Source organism: Bufo bufo, chromosome 5 (assembly GCF_905171765.1).
Source record: "Bufo bufo chromosome 5, aBufBuf1.1, whole genome shotgun sequence".
NCBI classification, from domain to species: Eukaryota; Metazoa; Chordata; class Amphibia; order Anura; family Bufonidae; genus Bufo; species Bufo bufo.
Window position 1 is genome coordinate 95,897,977 of NC_053393.1, and position 19,650 is coordinate 95,917,626.

At 43.3% G+C, this 19,650-nt stretch overlaps 1 protein-coding gene across 1 annotated transcript in view; it reads left to right on the forward strand.

The window, feature by feature from the left end:
• Positions 1 to 19,650, forward strand: part of PAG1 (phosphoprotein membrane anchor with glycosphingolipid microdomains 1) — a 257,231-nt gene that overhangs the window by 70,677 nt on the left and 166,904 nt on the right. Inside the window, exon 2 of the mRNA XM_040433064.1 lies at positions 6,948 to 6,995. The gene's annotated coding sequence lies outside the window, so the exon portion shown is untranslated. The remainder of the gene's footprint in view (positions 1 to 6,947; positions 6,996 to 19,650) is intronic.

Genomic DNA, 19,650 nt, shown 5'->3' on the forward strand with positions numbered 1-19,650 from the left:
TTTCTATACTTTAGGACCAAGACTGTGTTCGAGATGAAGGATTCCCATTAATATGTTTTCATGTATGCATAAAAGAGGTCTTGAAATCTCCCCCACAGACGTTAGGCGGTCAGCAGATCCTAAAACACCCCAAAGACCCTAAATGTGTTAAAATAGAACAAATACAGGTTTTTTTTTTTTTTTTTAGTTTTTTCCCATTGGGGTCTCCATTTGTAACATTGCTAAGGGTTAGGGTGAAAACAATTACCGGCCTCTTTAATCTACGTAAAATGACTCCGTTCCTGGCGCTTCAGGATCTTGTGACCTGCAGTCAGATCATCGAACTAATCCGGCCAGGAGTGGACTGGAAAAGAACCTAAAAGTGACCCCATGTTATAGTCAAGTCCAAATTCACAGAAGGTGGGGCAACAAAAGTAAACAGTGCCAACACAAGCCACACCAGAAGTAGAAAGGGCCAGCAATACCATAGTGCTGCACAAAATACCGCCCCAGCAAAACCGAACCCCACGGTGCAGCATAAAATACTGATATCACCATCCTGAGGACAGCGATAGTTAAATCTAGGAAGGCACCTGCGGCTCCTGGCTTGGTGCATAAGTACCTGATGCTCCTAGCATTAATTACACTGCGTGCAGAATTATTAGGCAAATTAGTATTTTGACCACATCATCCTCTTTATGCATGTTGTCTTACTCCAAGCTGTATAGGCTCGAAAGCCTACTACCAATTAAGCATATTAGGTGATGTGCATCTCTGTAATGAGAAGGGGTGTGGTCTAATGACATCAACACCCTATATCAGGTGTGCATAATTATTAGGCAACTTCCTTTCCTTTGGCAAAATGGGTCAAAAGAAGGACTTGACACACTCAGAAAAGTCAAAAATAGTGAGATATCTTGCAGAGGGATGCAGCACTCTTAAAATTGCAAAGCTTCTGAAGCGTGATCATCGAACAATCAAGCGTTTCATTCAAAATAGTCCACAGGGTCGCAAGAAGCGTGTGGAAAAACAAAGGCGCAAAATAACTGCCCATGAACTGAGAAAAGTCAAGCGTGCAGCTGCCAAGATGCCACTTGCCACCAGTTTGGCCATATTTCAGAGCTGCAACATCACTGGAGTGCCCAAAAGCACAAGATGTGCAATACTCAGAGACATGGCCAAGGTAAGAAAGGCTGAAAGACGACCACCACTGAACAAGACACACAAGCTGAAACGTCAAGACTGGGCCAAGAAATATCTCAAGACTGATTTTTCTAAGGTTTTATGGACTGATGAAATGAGAGTGAGTCTTGATGGGCCAGATGGATGGGCCCATGGCTGGATTGGTAAAGGGCAGAGAGCTCCAGTCCGACTCAGACGCCAGCAAGGTGGAGGTGGAGTACTGGTTTGGGCTGGTATCATCAAAGATGAGCTTGTGGGGCCTTTTCGGGTTGAGGATGGAGTCAAGCTCAACTCCCAGTCCTACCGCCAGTTTCTGGAAGACACCTTCTTCAAGCAGTGGTACAGGAAGAAGTCTGCATCCTTCAAGAAAAACATGATTTTCATGCAGGACAATGCTCCATCACACGCGTCCAAGTACTCCACAGCATGGCTGGCAAGAAAGGGTATAAAAGAAGAAAATCTAATGACATGGCCTCCTTGTTCACCTGATCTGAACCCCATTGAGAACCTGTGGTCCATCATCAAATGTGAGATTTACAAGGAGGGAAACAGTACACCTCTCTAAACAGTGTCTGGGAGGCTGTGGTTGCTGCTGCACGCAATGTTGATGGTGAACAGATCAAAACACTGACAGAATCCATGGATGGCAGGCTTTTGAGTGTCCTTGCAAAGAAAGGTGGCTATATTGGTCACTGATTTGTTTTTGTTTTTGTTTTGTTTTTAAACGTCAGAAATGTATATTTGTGAATGTTGAGATGTTATATTGGTTTCACTGGTAAAAATAAATAATTGAAATGGGTATATATTTGTTTTTTGTTAAGTTGCCTAATAATTATGCACAGTAATAGTCACCTGCACACACAGATATCCCCCTAAAATAGCTAAAACTAAAAACTACTTCCAAAAATATTCAGCTTTGATATTAATGAGTTTTTTGGGTTCATTGAGAACATGGTTGTTGTTCAATAATAAAATTAATCCTCAAAAATACAACTTGCCTAATAATTCTGCACTCCCTGTAGAGGTGAGAGCATCAAATAATTATGTACCTGGACATCGGCCCACCGGGATATTTCACTGTAGGGTCTGTGGCCATTCTGCCCATGCATAGTGTGTCTGCTGTGATCTGGAAGTAAGATTATCTGAGATTTACTTCAAGGCTCTCGTGGACCTGCATAGAAAATGAAGATCAGGATGGAAAGGAGCATCATGCATGGGGTAAAGGCAGCAGCAGTTACCCCAATTTCAGCACCAAGGAGACTTAAGCACCTGCCTGTCACACTCCCGCAGCTCCAGATTTGTGCTGTCTATTTATTGACACTCCAGTGACATAACTCTCTAATTATATGGACAATTACATCAGCAGAGCTTCCCCAGGATGCTGTAGTGACACATGTGACCAAATATGGACAGTTTAGTTCATAAAACATTGATGTCATACTAGAAAGACAGCATTCATTGTTAACCTCAAACCTATATACCCATGCTCTTCTAGTGTATACACCATGTAGTATGTAAAGGTGTACTTTCTGTACTTGTACAGATGTGTATGTCTTTGGAAATCTTGGCTTTTATTAATAAACAGAGCCCTCTGGCTGGAAATGATGTATGGGGTATGTACATCTACAGAGCTGTATTTTGTCATTGTCTTGTTCAGCTGTTCAGTCTCTATAGCTGGCTGATTCTGCAAAGCTTGCAAAATTTCCCAAATAATTTGCTGGGCTGTGTAAACTTGCAGAATGTTTTGTAGAATTTCCCAGTTATACAGTGAACTGGTAGAAAATCAAAGCAATATAACCAGTGAGACAAAGAGGAACCATGACTATTGTTTTTGCAAAAGGGATATTAAGGTGAATCTGTCACAACATACATCAGCATTAATCCAGCGAGATGGGCACTTGAGAAAATGGCTGTTTTTTAATATGTAGATTAGGCACTGGGTGCAACGAGGGCGGTGCCCTTGCAATCAGAGACTCTGCCCCCTGTCTCCTATGCTGAGCTCCATTCCTGTACAGCACGTGTGTTGAACACGCTCCCGTGAGACTTCAGGGCCTGGCATGAATAGGTCTTCAATGCCTGGCCTGGGGGCCGGGCATAGAAGACAAGTAGTGGAGCTTCTGGGTGCAACAGTGCTGCACTCGGAGCACCAAGGGCCTAATTTACTTGTAAAACAGCTATTTTCTTAAAATTGCAGCCACCTGTAGAGATTAGAACAGCATTACATTCAGCTGACCAGAGCACATCTCACATGTCAGCTGGATTAATGCTGATATATATCGGATTCCTTCGTAACTATCAAATATTTTTTCTATAAATCAGTAAAAGTGTTAAACTTTGTGTTGTATCTTATTACAGGGAAACGACTTTCCTCCTACCCCATGCCTCCTGTAATGACAACTGAAGACTTGTTACGCTGGGTTCAGACCTGAGCGTACGAAGGAGCGCTCTGTATGCGCGATTATTTCGGGCGTCTCACATACGCGGCTCCTGAAATGCAAACGCCCATTGTCGCGCGTTCCCGGAAGTCTATGCACGGGAACGCGTGACCATACGCCCCAAAGAAGCTCCTGTACTTCTTGGGGTGTAGGGCATTTTACAGCACCTTCGTACGCGCTGTAAATGCTCAGGTGAGAACCCAGCCTTAGGCCTCGTTCACATTTCTGTGTCACGACCGTGACAAAAAAGCTTACATGTTTCATTCGTGAAGCGTCTGTGGTTGGTCATTGTGTCCATTTTTACCATCCGTGTGTCATCCGTAATTCACTGACGTTGCTCAGCTGAAAATTAATTTCCAAAGAATCTCCTATTAGTCTTCAGTGGAAAAAGGGACGCAACATGGACACAACTCAGATGTGTGTCATTGATTTTCACAGGCCTGTAGACTTTAATGGGCGTGCTTGGGCCGCATCACGGATCAAAGTAGTGCATGCCCCCGTTATTTATTTATTTTTATTTATTTATTTTAACTGACCCACGGTCAGTAAAAAAAAAATATTGAAATGTGAACAGACACATTTTACCCCTTAAAGACCGGTCCTATTTTCATTTTTAGATTTTTTATTTTTCCTCCTCATGTTCCAAAAGCCATAACTTTTTTTTATTTGTCCGCTCACATAGCTATATGAGGGCTTATTTTTGGTGGGAATAAGGTGCATTTTTTTAATGCCTCCATTTAATTTGCCATGCCTTGTATTAGAAAACAGGAAAAAAATTATTTGTGTGGCAAAATTGAAAAGAAAACTGAATTCCACCAAGGTCTTTGGGGTTTTGACATCACAGCGTTCACTATGCACTAAAATGACCTGACATTCTTATTCTGTGGCTCAATATGAATGCGGCAATACCAAACTTGAACATTTTTTTTGTTTTTGTTTTACTACTCTTAAAAATAAAAACCTTTTAGAAAAATCTAAGTTTTCTTTGTATCGCTATATTCTGACAGCCGTAACTTTTTATATTTCGGTCTGCAGAGCTTTATAAGGGCTTGTTTTTTGCGTAAACTGTAGTTTTTATCGATACCATTCTTGTAGTATATTCCATGTTTTGATCACCGTCATTAAATTTTTGGGGGGGACAAAATTACCAAAAAAAATTGCAAATCGATCGAGTGTTTTTCCTTTTTGTCGCTGTTACGGCGTTCACCGCACAGGAATTTTTAATATTTGAATAGTTCAGACATTTTTGGACGCGGCAATACCCAAAAATGTTTTTTGTTTATGTATTTTTATATGTAAAATTGGGAAAGGAGGGATATTCAAACTTTTCATATATTTGTTTTTGTTTTTTGTTTTTTACTTTTTTGTTTTTATAACTATTAGCCCACATAGGGGCCTTGTACATGGCAGCTTTTGAACCCCTCTCCTATTCACCCTAATAGAGATCTATTAGGGTGAATAGGATTTTTACTCCCTTCATTTTGAGCTATGCCTCGTGTATAGCTTCAGACGCGTCCAGGCTGCCATGGCAACAGATCGGAGCCCAGCGATTTCACTGTGGGGGCTCAGATCTGAGAGCAGAGGGAACCGCATCCCTCTGCCTTCACTCACAGGTGCCATGATAAGCGTTGATCGCGGCACCTAAGGGGTTAATTGACAGGGGCGGAGCGGTCGCTGCTCCCTGTCAGTGCAGAGGCCCGCTCCATACACCCACGGGCCCATAACGCGCTATATATATATATATATATATATATATATATATATATATATATATACACACAGCGTTATGGGTTAAGGGGTTAAATCAATGGGTACGTGTGGTGTCCGCAGAAAATGCGGACAGCACAGGTCAGTGAAAAATTTAAATGTGAATGAGTCCTTCGTAGTTCACTGAGAGATCAGGTTACAGCTGCTTCTCATACAAGTCTATGGGGAGGAGGAGGAGTAGCAGAGGCTGAGACAATTGCTCCCACAGTGTCTAGTGCATTTTCTCTCCTCAGTGCTGGATTTACATACAGACTGCCCAGGACTACTGTGTATAATGTCCTTCTTGCTGCTGTTGCTTCTGGGAGTGTCATACAGAGAAGTGGAGAAAAAAGAAAAATGTCAGAGTCTACAAAGGGGAAAACTAATAACTGCAACATACAAGTCATATAATAGTCAGATTATAGGGTTATACAGCTTATACTGGAACTCCATAAAAGAATAAGGAAGGCAGAACACATTCTTGATTTTTATTTTTTATTTTATTTTTTCCTTCACATTGGCAATCGAGGCCTTCCTTCTTCTTTTATGGATTATATGTTATGGGCTAAATTGAGCTGAGCTCATTTAGCCGTGCACTGACCAGCTCTTATTCTAGCCCTGGAATGCTGTCCAAGTCTGTTTTTTGGGCTTATTCTGAAAAGTCACCCAGAATGATAAGTACGCTTTTAAAACGGTGGTAGGAAGCATCAGGGCAATTGTAAAAAAAAAAGCCTTTTGGAGCAGGTCGCATGTTCTTTCTTTAGATTGCCTGATGAGAACAAACAGTGGTTCTGGTGACAGATTCGTTACCCCAGGGTCATACCCATTCCAAGCGTTCTAGAGCAATGGAGTTTTCATGTAAAAATAAATTACATTGTCTACTAATTACATATTTATCGCTTTATAAGACTCACTTTGGGGGGGAAATGGCAATGTGTCCTATAAAGAGCATGCTAGTAAGTGCTTCCATTATGGAAGTGCTCACTAGTATACAGGAGGTGGGGGGGGGAATGGTGAATACACCACTGCTAGCACTGCCCGTATTCACCACGCCCTATTCTTCTCCGGGCCCTAGCTGCATACAGCGTCAAGATGTAGTGCACGCACTATGGCCTGATGCTGTTTGCCAGGTCACAGTGCAGCGTGGGTCTGATGAAGGTTGGGGGTCTGATCTGAAGTCTAATGAAAAATATTTATTTTCAGATTTTTCCACCTCTAAAACCTAGGTGCGTATTATAAAGCAAAAAATACAGCATGTCTATAAACTTTTATATCAGATAAACATGGTATCGAAAGAAACCACAAGGGTTTCAGGGCAGTAGTGTGCCGTGTGTTCAGAAACCACAGAGAACTGAAGCGCTTTACTGCGAAGTGTTATGTTTCTTGGCAAGCATAGGTGAAGCACATGGCTGGTCACTATGCAGAGACTTACCACTTTGTCAGAAAATCTTTATGCATTATCACATCTGATTATCTGTCCAGCCCATCATCATCAGCCTAATGAGGATGAATCTTTGCTTCTCTTACCTTTTTACCTATGATAAAACATGACCTCTTAGCTTACGGTGAATATACTGAATAACACATTTATTTCTTGCCTTTCAGATACTTTAACGGATTCTTCCTGAATAAGAATTGTTCCACCTACAACAGGTATTTTTTTTTTTTTTTTATAAAAAACCTACTAGATCTACGTTGACTTACAATTGCACTCCTTTTCATACAGTGTAGTACTGTCTTTTAGCCTGTAGATGTCACTGCTGTAAATGCTTCCTCTATAACCGTGAACACTCTTAAAGGGAATGTGTCATCAGAAAATGGCTTGTTGTTTAAAGGGAACCGGTCACCTCAAAAATGCATCTACACCCGCCAGCAGTACCTCATAGTAGCCCGCAGCCTGTTACTAATCATGTTTCATCCTGTTGTCCGATGCTGCATTAGTTCAAAAAACATGGTTCTATTCTCCATCAGCGCTATAGTGCTGGCCAGCTTGAAGTCAAGGTAACCGGGCCCCCTAACCCTCCCCTGAGAGTGACAGCCTGCAGTGTGGCCGCGATTCCCCAAGTCTCGCGCATGCGCGGTGCGCTCTGTAGTAATGCGCTATTATCCCATCCCCTGCTGCGGCTGTTTCAGCCGGGTTTCAGTGGTGCAATGCGCATGCGCGAGACTTGGGGAATCACTGCAGGCTGTCACTCTATAGATACCTTTTAAGAAGAGAGGTTACTTTTTGTCCTCCTTCCCCTCTGCCCTTCTGCGGTTCCTACTAAAGCTGAGCAGAGGATATATACGGGAGTAGATTCTCGACCCTGAACAGCAGGGGCCTGTTTTCACTCAGTACCACTAGGTTTCCCTTCTGTGAGGAAGCAGACCAGAAAAGAAAGGGCACGCTATGCGCCGCGGTCTACGCTCTGTTCCCGACATTGTCAGAGGGGGCGGGGCCTAGGATCACTGTGGAGAGCGCGCGCGCACACTGGTGACGTCAGACTCCATGCTGGGTGAAAAAGAGGCGGTGAATTCAACCTGCCGCTTCCTCCACTGTGTTTCCTGCTCCGGTGAGATGTCAGCTCCCGATGCCCCTGCAAGCCAGATGGATATCGCAGACCCACCCTCGGCTACTCCTATCGTGAGTTCCCCTGTGGGAAAAATATCTGTGACCTTGCATATTTTATGTGTTTTTAAAATATCTGATACCTAGTTGCTCCTCTCTTTATAGGGAGTGATAGAGCCCAAAGTTAAATCTAAATACACAAGATGCGCAACTTGTGCAAAAAGACTCCCTGAAAGTCACAAAAAGAAGCTCTGTCAGTCTTGCATTAATGAGCTTGTAAAGGAAGAGCAACCGTCTATCCTCATGGAAGTTAAATCCCTGATTCAAAGTGAAATAAGATCCTCCTTGGCTTCCCTCAAGTCTGTCCCTCCTCTGCCTCCTGCCAAAAAATCTAGAATGTCTGTTCCATCCTCCTCTGATGCAGAGGACATGGACGAGGAGGATTCCACCTCTAGACAAAATATAGAAGACGAAAATACATTTTACTTTTCTTCTGAGGATATTGATGAGTTACTGGGGGCTGTGAGAGCTACTATGGGCATTGAAGATGTTCAAAAGCCCTGGTCAGTTCAGGAAGAGATGTTTGGCGGACTTAGAGCGAAACAATACATACTTTTTCCTGTAAACGAAAATATTAAAGACATGATTCTGGATGAGTGGACTGATCCAGAAAGAAGACTGGGAGTCTCTAAAGAATTTAAAAACCGGTTGTTATTTGATCAGGCTGAAATAAAAAATCTTTAATGAGACCCCCATTTGAGGATTCATTACAACTAAATGATTCAATGTAGAGGAAGGCAGCAGAATCGGTCAGATTTGTTGCTTAAGATGCAGTACTATCAAATTTGGCGTTGAAGGTCACTTTGGGTAAAGTCTTTGGGGTGTGACATGACCTCCAAAGCTAAACTGTGCTCTATTGCGTTTTCAGGGGAATACGTTTTTGGGCCAGTTTTAGATGCAATCCTAGAGAAGGCTGCTGACAGAAAAAAAGGGTTCCCAGAAGAGAGCAAAAAGAGACCCTTTCGTCCCTTTTGCTCACAATCAAGATCCTACAGGGGAAAGGGAAAATCGGGACAATTGAGCTATCAAAAAGGGGGAAATGGCAGAGGTTTCCTTCATTTTAAACAAACCGAAAAACAATGATGCCAGGGTAGGAGGAAGGTTGAGAAATGTTCTATATCCGTGGTAAGACGTAACCCAGAATCCTTGGGCCTTCGCCATCGTAAAAAATGGCTATGGCATAGAATTTTCCTCAATCCCTCCAAAAAGATTTCAAATAACATCCCACAGTCAGAAGTGTTAGCAAAAATTTGGCAGGGAGTCCTAGACTTGAAAAAATCAGGCGTGGTATTAGAAGTTCCCGAACCAGAAAGGGGAAGGGGCTTTTATTCAAAGTTATTTTTAGTCCAAAAACCCGACTGATCGTCCTGTACTATTATAAGCCTAAAAGGGTTATACAAATCCATAACCTACAGAAAATTCAAAATGGAGTCAATTTCATCAATAATTCCCCTAGTCAAAAAAGGAGCATATATGACATCCATCGATCTAAAAGATGCTTACTACCATGTTCCCATCCATCAAAAGTCACAAAGATACCTCACATTCGCACTGAAAGACCAAGACGGCATAGTGAATCATTTCCAGTTCAGTGCCCTACCATTCGGTATATCTTCCGCCCCAAGGGTGTTCACAAATCTGATAATAGAAATGATTTCCCCTCTCAGACTAGAGGGCTTAAAATTTTTTCCCTATTTAGACGACTTCCTCATAGTAGGAAAATCGGAGCTGGACAGACCAATTACGTGATACAAAAAAATCTCAGAATTGGGCTGGTTGGTAAACGTTAAAAAATCTTGCCTAGTACCAGCGGCAAAAATAAAGTTCTTAGGGGTAATGCTAGATTCAATTACCCAGACTTCATCTCTCCCACAAAAAAGTTGGAATCTTTCAGGGAGAGAATAAGGATTTTCCAGTCTCAGAAACAGTGCTCCATCTGAGGGGCAATGAGCATCCTGGGAATGATGACATCATGCATTACAGCAGTAGCATGGTGTCAGGCTCTCACCAGGTTAACACAAACTTGGATTCTAGGGAAATGGGACAGGAAACAGTCCTCCCTAGACACAAAGATAAACGTCCCTTGGCACGTAAAGTCAGATTTGAACTGGTGGAAGGAAAGGGAAAATCTGTCAAAGGGCGTAGCCTGGCTAACAGTTCCAGAAATTCAAATGATGACAGACGCAAGTGGCATCGATGGGGGGGCAAAAGTGGCCTCCTCAAGCTGGCAGGGCAGGTGGTCAGACGAAGTAAAGAGCAGATTATCAAACTACAGAGAACTGCAAGCGGTCTGAGAAACCCTGAAAGTATCTCAAGACATGTTATTCAAAAAGCATCTGAAAATAATATTTTACGACAATACAAAAACTGTGGCCTATCTAAAACACCAGGGAAGCACAAGATCTTGAAGCTTGAGGGGACTGGCAGAAAAAGTATTCTTCTGGGCAGAAAAGTATGTCCTTTCAATTGCAGCAATCAATCTCAAAGGTTCAGAAAACATAGAAGCCGATTATCTCAGCAGAAAAACGTTAGACCCAGGGGAGTGGTCTCCAAGTCAAGAATTTTTTCTGAAGATTTCCAAAAGATGGAGTACTTAAAATAGACCTATTTGGTTCAGAAATGCGAAAGTAAGGCGGTTTTGTTCCTTAAATCCCAGACAAGAACCATGGGCTGTCGACGCTTTATCAGTCAGGTGGACTTGGAACCTCGCATACACCTTTCCTCCCTGGGCCCTAATCCCTCGTATTTTGCAGAAGATATTAACTTGCCCAGTAACAGTGATACTAGTGGTCCCATACTGGCCTAAGAGAAGCTGGTTCTCCATCTTAAAGGAAATGGCTGTGGAAGAACTGTGGAAATTACCATTTCAGAGGGACATTATATCGCAGGGCCTAATCCTTCATCAGGGCCCCAGCCTGTTCAAGCTATCAGTCTGGATTCTGAAAGCGAAATCTAAAAAAGTAAAGGGCTTTCGGAAGAAGTCTTTAATACCTTGAAATCTAGCAGAAAGAAAGTCACCTCTGCTATATATCTCAAAATCTGGAAAAGATGTAGTTGGCTTGGGAAGGTCTCCCTGAATAGGTCACCCCCATGTATCCAGAAAAGTTTTTCTCCAGAGGGGGTTGGATATTTGCCTTAGACCTAACATGCTAAAGGTCCAGATCTCCGCCTTGGGGGCTTTCTATGACATGGACTTAGCCAACCATAGATGGATAAAAAGATTTATCAGAGCTGCCGCCAGACTAAGACTATCTCTAACCCCAAGGGTTCCCAACTGTGATTTAAACTTTGTCTTGAGAGGACTAATGAAGTCTCTGTTTATTTCTATATCGGACATTTCAATCTCCAGAATGGCTTGGATAAGTCAAAGCGTTTTAAAGTTATCACCACATAAAGTGACACTGGTCAGATTAACAAAAAATGGCCTGGTCCTTAAGGTGAAAATGAGCCCAGTCCCTAAGGGGTTAATATTGCAGGATTTTATACAATTGTTTTAAAAATATATTTATATCTTTTAATTTCACATTATGCAGCAGACTGACATCTTGTGACCTTCCTATTTCACCAAATGTATGTACTGTATGTGGAAGCACTGTAATGCCAACATATGCAGTCCTAACCTCTGCCGTTAGAGGGGGATGCAACTTGTTCAACACCCAATGAGTATTCAAATTAATCAGACCCATGCAGAAAACCTGCTGGACATTGGCCTTGGCATCTGTCCTCCCCATTGTGTTGTTACGTCTCCCCTGGCAGGATGTTGGGTCAGGCGGAAGAGTATTCCTGCCCCCCTGCCGTGTGGTGATACCCCATACAAAACTACAGTAATTTATGGTATGGTTATCATGGACAACAAGAAATCTCCAGCTTCAGCATTTTCATTTGCCAGGCAGGGGCATGGATTGCCAGGCTGGGTGCAGACATCTTAAAGGGAGTCTGTCGGCACCAAGTTGACTTTTAAACTGCATACAATGCCTGGTAGGACTGTCCCCCTGTATTATAGCCATACTTATAGCTGCTACAACATGAAGACAAGTGCGGCCACCTCTCCATTCACTGCTTACGGGACTGCCAGAAGTAGCCAAAGCAGAGCCCGGCTATTTTGAGAACTCCCATAGCAGTGGACGGAGGGAGCTGTTCTCCCTTCATTTCGGGAGCCCCGAGCTGGAGATAGGTGCAGGTCACACCGATGTGACCCGCACCTATCTAACATTGATGGCATATCCTAATGATATACCATCAATGTCCCAAAAGTTATTCCCTATAATACATACACAGATCAGCAGTTCGGTGCACTGCGGGTGAGCCACTCTGTGCAACCTTGCTCCTTCAGCTTCCTCTGCCAGTCCCTCCCTCGCATTCATTGACTGGGTCAGACGAGATGACTATGCTGGAACCTGGTCCTGTCAATTTTAAAGGAGAGGGAGGGCCTGGCAGAGGAAGCAGGAGGAGCAAGGGTGCACAGTATCTTGGGCCCGTCCTCGGTGCACTTAGCTGCTCATTTGCATATGGATTAATAGAACTTTTTCTCCAGAATGAAGCAGTAAGTGAGCATTATCATTCCATTCAGCTGAGCTAGGCCTTCAAGATCTTGTCCTAGTGACAGATTCCTCTTCATTCCAGAGAAGGGAGCCAGCACCTCCATAGCTGTTGTCATAAAATACGCAGACTTTTAGGCTGATGAGTCTTGATATACATGAACACCCGAAAAACTGTATAATTTGAAATGAGGTGAATTAAAAATGTTTGTTTTATGATGACCTAATGATGAAAAGAAGCTGATTTCTTCTCTGGCGTGATGAAATCTAATAATGCTTGCACTGGCAGTAAAAATGTTTTTCCTCTATTTACCTACCATCCGTTGACCGTCCTTGGTATAAAACAAGAGGTTAATTAAAATGACGACATACAAAACCGTAGAACCGATCCCCAGGCCGTAAATGCTAAGACGCTGGTTATTGACGCTACGCCTTCTGTCCGCCTGCAGAAGTGGTTTTCTTGAAGGCAGTTTAAATCCATTCAATCAATTCCATTTGAAGTTTGGCCAGAAGTTGTAGAACTCGATAGCGGAGGGCGACCTTTTATGTGAAAAGCAACCTATCAATGCAGAACGTAAGGAAATGCAGGTCCTGAAAATCTAGCCAATAATGAGAGTTATGGATGTGTATTCTGCAGTGTGCTCCTTGTGAGTCTATGCTATGCTAACACTGTGCCTACCAGCGGCACTATTCTTGATTTCACCTCACTAGACAATATGGGAGACATATTTTATGCTCATTTTGTTCCCCCTTATTAAACAGCTGCCACACATCAGGCTGGATACGTGTTACTTAGAGTATCTATTTTCTATGTTTGTGAGTTTTCATTTTTTTTTTTTTTTGCCTTTTTGTTAAAGGCAATTGCATATTGCTTAGTATTTTGATACAGAGCTCTAAATCAATTTCTCAAAGCTCCAAAGACACGGGAAACTTGTTAGAAAATTCGCACATTTTTGCCCTTTTGCTCGATGATCACCGTGATTTAAAGGATATATACGCCTTTGTGTCAATTTTTTTTTTATTGCAATTTACAAATTTTTAGCTAAAAATCTTCTTTTTTTTTTTCAATTGGTGTTTATTAAAAATGCTGGAGTTTGTCTACTAGCTGTATCTGTAATATTTTCTCTCTCCTCTGTCAGGCAGGGAGCTGATGGACTCCTTATTTCTGACCTTATGAACATTCATTAAAGGTCAATTCTTATCTTACTGTTTCTTAAATGAGTGTTTATGACCTTTTTATAGTAATTTAGAGATGAGGTTTATTAGATAACCGGCACAAAGTGAAAATGAAAGTACCAGTCACACAGCTAGAAAAAATGTTAACCCTTTGTGACAGAACTGCTGAATATTTTTTAATACAGACCAATTGAAAAAATGATTTTTAGCCCAAAATAAGAAAAATGCCATCATAAAAAATAAAAATAAATTTCCAGGAAGTATACATAGCTTTTAAGATTACTTGCGCCAGTATTCTGCCACAAGTTACGCCTAAAATCATCACCAGCTCCTAGCTGGTGAACATTTCAGATTCTGGCACAGGGACCGGCTGAGATTTGGCAGGTGTGGTGGCTGGTGCTCGCGTGAGTGAGAGTGGTGCTGGTGGCAATGATGGTGGCTAATTTATCTCCCTCTAGCGCTCCTCGGCCGTGTGTGCAGTGAGTGAAGGGCGCACCCTTTCATCCCTCGCCAAACACCCTGGACTTTTAGGAGCTCCTGTATGGTGGTGGCTGGTGCCCTTGATGTTGGGTAAATGGGTGTAAGGCAAAAAAGTTAAAGAACGAAAACAAATGATTAGTAAGATTAAAAGGGTTATCAAACCCTCATAATGACGTCTCCCAATGCTAAGGCCCCTTGTATGGATTATACTTACAGGCACCTGTGTCACTCCTGATCCCTGCACGACCGCCACTTCATCTCCCCGTCAGGCAAATCAAAACATCCAGCGACGGGGCGAGCAGCCAATAGCAGGCCGCGACAGGGATGAGCCGCCCTAGCATCGCGGGTGACGTTAGGGAGGCTCGTCCTCGTCGCGACTTGCTATTGGCTGCTCTCCCCATCACCAGATGTTTTGATCTCCGCAAAGAGAAGTTGCAGCGGTGACCGTGCAGGCATCGGGAGCGACGTGGGTGCCGGGGAGCAGGTAAGTATAATCCATACAAGGGGCCTGGACATTGGGGGGGTCATTATAGGGGTTGGAAACCCCTTTTAAGGAAATTATTAATGATTTTAAATGTATTATGCAGAACTCTAACTGTAAATGGTGATCTTGCCTGCTCTTCTTTGCTTCGTACATATTTTGCAGTACAGAGGATGTGTTCTCATCACAACGCTCTCCCGCGAAGCTCGCAATCTAATTTCCCTGCCACAAACCACTCTTTTTCATGCAAAGCCAGTCCATATAATAACATGCTTGTGAACGATGTGAGAAGCCAACAAAAAAATATCTAATCTCCTGGCAGATGGTGCCCTGGTTTGGAATTGACTCTTGACCCCATTATGATAAGGCAGCTATGCCAGTCCCTGTTCCATGTCATGCCTAGAGTCGTGTTTCATATTCCTCTTTTCTGTAGATGAAGAGTGTGTCACGTTAGGTGTATGTCTTCACCTTCTCTCCCAGTAAAACGCATCACGTGCCCATAATTATGAGCAAGGAAAGTTGGCAATTTAGGGTGATGCCAGGATCACTTTGTTTGCATGAATCTGTGCTGTGGCTCATCTGTTTGCCCTCAGAGCAGCTGCGCCCTATGTGGCGTTCAGCGTGCCTTCTCTTTCATGTGCCTAGGAGTCTGTTCTGAAATATAATATTTTTTCTCTCTTAATAAAACAAGCCACTATTTGAGGCGATAAAATAAACCCATTATTAAGGATTTGGAAATCGCATTACACCCTATCATCTCCCGCCATCCTATCTCTATTGTCGACCAAGTACAGTGTGATCTCGCGTCTGTGAAATTCTCATTAACATGACATTGCAAGATATAATTATTTGTCAAAATGCCAGCTCCCTGGAGGTGTTCAGCTGTTGCTATGTGTGGGAAATTTTATGTCTCTATAAAACCAGGTGAAATTTTGAATCATCGCGATCCCGGCTGGAAAATAAGAAAAAAAAAAAAACTTTTTTTTCATTGCAAGTATATTTATAGAAAGCAATTACTGATCACAGATGGCAATTTACCAGGGAAGATCAACAGGAAAATGGAAATTCCTGACATGTCTTGCATTCTCCATGTAACAACAATTTTGGGGCATCTATTCTCATGATTCTGTTTTATCATTCCTTTTATTATTCCTTCTAGAAGTTCTAAACTAATTGCTAGCAGTTTGCATTGAACATCCAGATGGGTGTTCCCAGTTGGGGACGTATCCCAGTCTGCCACTGTCCAGGCAGTGTTGCCAGTGTCGGGTTGGGCAGGGACCCCCCCCCCCCCCCCCCCAACTAGTAACACCCAGCAGGGCCATCATTGCAAACTCCTAATAATTCATTCAGAACATCTAGCAGGAATAATAAAGGAATGGTAACGCATAGTCATTAGACTAGATGATCCAGAATTCTTGTTACATGGGGGATGCTTGTAGTTACTAAAACAGATAAGTCAGGAGAGGGGACAGGTTTAAGAGAGAGCCCATGCCCCGACACCTTTGTGGTACCTGATATCGGCATGTTTGACTCCTCGATTACTAGAATAGAAAGTAGCTGTGGGAAATTAGTATTTTCCTAGCTGCCATTCTCCATCGCTCAAATTTCTTCCCATGCAGATTGAGTTATTTCGGTAATAAATGTGGGTGTATGAAATCTGTAGCTGATCTGAAATAGCAAATGAATAGAAACTCGCCTGTTTTTCTCCCGTTTCTTTGAGCGCTGAGCTCCGGTCCTCCCGCTGCTGACGTCATTTTCCTGGCTGGAGAGGTGACGCTCCGTGCACATGACACTGCTGCAGCCAATCACTAGCCTCAGCCGTGCATGAGATGTCTCTGCTGCGGCCAGTGATTAGCTGCAGCAGTTACATGTGCACGGAACGTCGCCTCTCCAGCCAGGAAAAACAAAAGCCGGAGTGAGAACCTGAGGAGGAAACGGGTGAGTGTACATTCGTTTGTTATTTTGGGCCATTTACAGGGGTTGTCCATGTTTTTACATAACTCTGACAACCCCTTTAATGCAACCTTCTGGTTCAAGAAAAAAAAAAAAAAAACACTTTAAGGGTCCATTCACACGTCCGTAAGTGTTCTGCGGATCCGAAAATTGCGGATCCACAAAACACGGACAGTGGCATTGTGCATTCCTCAATTTGCGGACCGCACATCGCCGGCACTATATCAGAAAATGCCTAATCTTGTCTGCATTTGCGGACAAGAATAGGACACGTTCTATTTTTTTGCGGAAATGGAAGCACGGATGCGGAAGTGCGGATCCGCAAATGCGGATGCGGACCTCACATTCCGGCCCCATTGAAAATGAATGGGTCTGCACCCGTTCCGCAAAATTGCGGAACGGATGCGGACCCATTTTGCAGACGTGTGAATGGACCCTAACTGGGAAACGGAGAACATTTACCTTATGCCCTCCATTTCATCTTCTGAGCTGCAGATTCGCTAATTCTCGGTGTCCTCTTTTGCCATCAAAGATGGCCGCACCCCTCCTCAGACTGTCTGATGCACACTCTGCACTGGTCGCCCAAGACACTTCCTACTTGTCCAGCTCTCCTCTTGGATTGGCCCGCACTGTTCATGCAAGCAGTGCTGGCCAATCCTAGGGCCGCAGGAAGTATCTGGGGCTACCAAATGCACCGCGTGCGTCAGGTAGTCAGAGAAGCTGCGCGGCCATCTTTAAGTCCGGGAATTGGCGGATCTACAGCCAAAAAGATGAAAAGTCAGGCACATGTAAGTTCATTGCCCACTTAGGGTACTTTCACACTTGCATTGCTAGATTCCGGCAGGCAGTTCCGTCGCCGGATCCGGCAAGCTGTATGCAAACGGAAACCATTTGTAGATGGATGCGAATGCGGATCCATCTCACAAATGCATTGCAATACCGGATCAGTCTCTCAGGTGTCATCCGGAAAAACAGATTCGGTATTAACTCTTTTTTACATTTTTTAACGCAGACCGGATCCGTCAATGCTGCAATTTTAATGCTGGATCTGGCACTAATACATTCCAATGGAAAAAAAGGCCGGCAAGTGTTCAGGATTTTGGGCCGGAGAGAAAAATGCAGCATGCCTCGGTTTTTTTCTCCGTCCAAATACCGTAAAAGGACTGATCTGATGACATCCTGATGCATACTGAACGGATCTCTCTCCATTCAGTATGCATTAGGATAAAACTGATCAGTTTTTTTACGGTATTGAGCCCCTAGGACGGAACTCAATACCAGAAAACTTTGACGCAGTGTGAAAGTACCCTTAATGTGATTTTTATTTTTTTATTATTATTTTTTAAATAAATGGATGGCTCCATTGTTTACTTCATCGATTGGACAGGCTTATATTGTTCATAGATAAACCAACCACGTTTCCCTATTTTAAACAAATAAGTGATCCATAATCACACATAGCAAGAACCAATAAAGAATATATGGATCTATGGGTTCCAAATCACAACTCAAGCAACGACATTTTATACAAAATAACAGATGTTTTATTGGTACAAAATAAAGTTGTGACCACTGGCCACACAGACATTTAAGAACACTTAAAATGCCATACAGATCGCAAATGTGTGGTAGTTACAATAATTATGCATAAAGTGCAAGTGCTAAATTACTTTACAGCAATAAGATAAGTCAGTGCCTATACCAGAGTGTAGTCCTGTCTATGATATAACATCAACAGGTCAACAATGGACCCTAGACTAAATGGACCCAATACTCACACCAATGAATATAAACAAATAGTAAAAAGTTGATGAGGCATACTGACCAAGATCTCTACAACAGCACTAACAGTCCGTGCCCCGACGCGCGTTTCGCCGTCAGCTTTTTCAAGGGGTAATGACATACAACTTCCCAGCCGGGTATATATAATCCACAAAGTGGGCGAACACATATTCACCTAACCAATAGATGAGGAGCACAACGACAAAGAGGCAGGATCCCCAGGGTTGCTCACCTGTATGGTATAATGTACCCGCCTCATGTGTTATGGCGCACGAACCGCCGCACACCGCCGATGCCCGCGTACCCGGCCGTAGCGATGATGCAGGACGGCTACGCTCATTAGAGCATAGAGCGTCTCACGTCAGAGCCAGGACCGCGTCAGCGCGCCCGCGGCTGCGCAGAGGGACGTGCGCACTACGAGCTCCATACTGGTTAAGGGCAACACAGTATCATAGATCCGTACTTTATATTGTTCATAGTTTGTGATTTTCTTTTCCTTTGACGGACATCTGTCAGCAGATTTGTCCCTCTGACACTGTCTGACCTGTTACATGTGCGCTTGGCAGCTGAAGGCATCTGTGTTGGTCCCATGTCCATATGTGCCCAGATTGCTGAGAAAAATTATGTTTTAATATATGCAAATGAGCCTCCAGGAGCAATGAGGGCGTTGCCATTACACCTAGATGCTCTGCTTAGGCTACCTTTACACTCGCGTTTGGTTCGGATCCATCTTGTATCTGCACAAACGGATCCGCACGGATAATGCAAACGCTTGTATCTGTTCATAACGGATCCGTTTGCATTATTTATTTTAAAAAAAGTCAGTCAAAACGGCTCCGTCCTGACTTACATTGAAAGTCAATGGGGGACGGATCCGTTTTCAATTGCACCATATTGTGTCAGTGAAAAACGGATTCGTCCCCATTGACTTACATTGCGTTTTAGTAACAGTCTAAAAAACGCAACGGAGACCAAACGCAGCCAAATTGATGCATTCTGAACGGATCCTTATCCATTCAGAATGCATTGGGGCTAAACTGATCAGTTTTGGGCCGCTTGTGGGAGCCCTGAAACAGATCTCACAAGCGGAGCCCAGAAACGCCAGTGTGAAAGTAGCCTTACTCCTCAACTACCATGCCCTCTACATTTTGATTGACAGGGCCAGAAGTATTAATGTTTTCACTGCCTGGTCCTGTCAAACTGCAGATGGCAAGGTAGTTGCAGAGAGAGCAGAGCCTCTAGAGCAGGGGTTCACAACCTGCGGCCCGGGGGCCACATGCAGCCCTTGAT